This window comes from Propithecus coquereli, unplaced genomic scaffold, assembly GCF_000956105.1.
Source record: "Propithecus coquereli isolate 6110/MARCELLA unplaced genomic scaffold, Pcoq_1.0 Scaffold76, whole genome shotgun sequence".
NCBI classification, from domain to species: Eukaryota; Metazoa; Chordata; class Mammalia; order Primates; family Indriidae; genus Propithecus; species Propithecus coquereli.
The window spans coordinates 2,072,565-2,075,838 of NW_012153729.1; the positions used below are offsets into that span (position 1 = coordinate 2,072,565).

The 3,274-nt window shown below is 32.6% G+C and overlaps 1 protein-coding gene across 1 annotated transcript in view; it reads right to left on the reverse strand.

Annotated features, from left to right (window-relative positions):
• Positions 1–3,274, reverse strand: part of ABCA5 (ATP-binding cassette, sub-family A (ABC1), member 5) — a 126,609-nt gene that overhangs the window by 109,338 nt on the left and 13,997 nt on the right. The gene's annotated exons all lie outside the window — the stretch shown is intronic.

Below are 3,274 nucleotides of genomic sequence, written 5' to 3' on the forward strand. Positions count from 1 at the left end.
TCTTGCTCAGGCTGGTCTCGAACTCCTGAGCTCAAACAACCCGCTCGCCTCGGCCTCCCAGAGTGCTAGGATTACAGGCGTGAGCCACCACGCCCGGCCTCGTTGCGCATTTTTGAAATTACAGTATTTTGTAGCAAAGTAAATTGTAATTAGAAAAAGCAAATAGAAAAAAAGAAGGCATATACATATAGAACATGGAGGAATGAGATATGTTTAATTTGAATAGTTTGAATTCTAACTAAGGAAACTTGATCTTACTGCTATCTAGCCCAGACACAAAATTAAGATTTTTTTAAATAAATTTCATGGTATTAAATCAGAAAGTAAGACTTCTTGGTTATCTTTTTTCTTAAAGGAGTTGTAATACGTTATGCATTTAGGCTATTAAGTATGAAATATCTGATTACCTTAAGTACTAAGTTTGACAGTTGATACCTTTGACATTTCACTTTGGCGCTTCTTGTTTTATTTTTATTGTGAAGATACACCCTCTTTCTTTCAAATGCATGGTTTGGCTTATGATTATTTTTCCAATTTTTTTACAGCAATTTTTGTGGAACCATGAATAAGTAAAGAATTCATGTTATTTTTTAATATGAGTTCCGTTACGGACAAATGCAGCACCGACAGCTTGAAATATCAACAAAATGTTTGGGAAGGGTGTGACTAATGAACACACAGTACGTAGTTGGAAAAGTTCCATTCTGGTGATTTTAATCTTGAAAATGAACCATATGGGCGACCTGAGATCAAGGTGGATAATGATGAGCTGAAAGCTATTAGTGGAAGCAAATTCATCTCAGCCTATGTGTGAATTAGCAGCAAGGTTTGACATTACTATTTCAACAATATTGAACCATTCTGAAACAAATGGGCAAGGTAAAGAAGTTAAATGGATGGGTACCACATGAATTAAACCCAAGTCTGAAGAGAAATTATCTCAAAGCTTGCCTTTTTTGCTGTCACAACAATAAAGGCAAACCATTTCTGCACTGTATTGTTACATATGATGAAAAATGGATTCTTTTTCACAATCACAAACATTCGGCACAATGGTTGGATAAAGATGAAGTGCCAAAACACAGTCCAAAACTAAGTATTCATCAAAAAAAGCTAATGGTGTCTCTTTGGTGGTCCAGCGCTGGTATTATCCACTACAGCTTCGGGAAACTTGGTCAATCAATTACAGCAAATGTCTACTGCAACCAACTGGATGAAATGATGAGGATCCTTGTGATTGATTAAGCACCTGAGATTTGTCAATAGAGACAGGCCAATCCTCTTGCAAGACAAAACTCGACATGTCGCACAAACAACACTGCTCATACTAGAGCCTGGACTTTAAAACTCTGTCATCCACCATATTCACCAGACCTTGGACCAACTGACCACCACGTCTTCCTGGCTTTGGACCACTTCTTGCATGGAAAAATATTCAATTCTCAACAAGCTGTGGAAAACGCCTTTTGCAATTTCATCGCCCCTCTTTCTCCAGGTTTCTTCGCTGCTGGCATAAACAAGCTACCATTAAGATGGCAAAACTGTGTTGATAGTTTATGCACATACTTTGATTAATTGTACTGTTTCTTATTTGAGATATAATAAACTAAACTTATGGTTTGAAATCAGATATTTCATATTTAATGACAAATATTTTGATGTATTTTGTACATTTGATAGCAGTCAAACCAAATCTTACTGTAAAGAATTAGGAAATAATTGTTAAAATATTGTTTGGGTTTTTGTTTTTCTTCCTTTATCATACTTACCTGTATAATGGCAGCATCTATGGATGCTTGTAAAACTGTGAACCCTGAGGACCAGTACTGAGCAGCCTCACATGACTTTGAACAGCCAGCTATGGGAAGCAAAAAGTGAGACTTAAGATTTTATAAAACATGCAAGTGCATTCTTCTAAAGATAACATATGAAGGGTTACCAAAGTAATGTAATCAATCAGTCTCTACAGGACAAAAGAAAATAAGCTATTGCCCTTCAAAGGCAAATAATATCTATAAGATTCCTGATTGGTTATTTCAAATTCTGAAGTAAAATGGTTACATGTGTTAGAATATTGAATAGTAAATGAATACAAATGTAAAGAGAGAAATTAATTATAAACATAGTTATAATGAGTTCCATTTCTGTTTCAGGTAAGTCATTCTATAGTGACTTAGCTTCAAACCACTTCTATATGCATGGAAAAGTCAAGCTTAAGCAAACAAAAAAAAGAATTTTCAGTAAGGGCTATTTGGAATCAAATTCAGTACTTGGCATAGTGACTTTAACAATGTTCAATAAATGTTTGTGGTTGATAATATCTCTTCACAGGTTTAAACAACTGAAGGCTGCTTTCTATGTTTCAAATGCAAAACTAATCAAGTTTATTGGTGGAAGACCTTGAGATTTTAAAGGTTTGTACCATACCATAAGCGAAAACAATTACATGGAAAAAATATATAGATTTAGAAAATCATTTAATTTAAAATACAATTTTGCTTTATGCTATCGTAATTAATATATAAATGTATTAAAATGGATATTATATATTTGATATCATGTATATATAGATATTTGTCTAAATATAAATAATTTTATGCTATACTGGAAAGTTTTCTTACCTGAACAAGTAAGTAAATTTTAAAATGCCAATGTTGGACTACATCAAATTTTGCATATGAACTGCAAGTAGCAAAGATATGCATTTAATTGATCTTCAATGATTATTTAGGGCTATTTACCTCTTGAATCCATATAAATAGAAGATACTGGAATCATATCAGGAAAAAAACGAAGTTCATAGGACATGAAGTCTTTGAAAACCACACCTACAAAGTTGCTGGACTTAGAATGACTGGATGCTAGCATTTCTTTTTCATTTGTATATTCTTCAGTACTTATGACTGCAAAATATTTTAACAATATAGTTAACTCACAAATTAAAATAGCTTACTATATATAACACAGTAGGTCAAAGTTACAGTTATTTTTGATGAATGGAATATTTTATGAGCACTTTTGTTTTATTCTCTAACTTCTTAAAAAAGGAAGACAGCTCTTCCAAGAAAATAATATTAAATAACACATAATAAAAGAATAGTACAATTTTACAGACTACTCTAATGTCATTTGATTATAGAAATTATGTGTCAGGGTAATATGTAGTTATGAAAATGATAAACTATAGTATGAAACTATGCAAAACTCGTATTTCATCAAGAGATTGCTATTTCTCAGAACTTCAATCAATTGTACTAAACTTTAATACTGAATA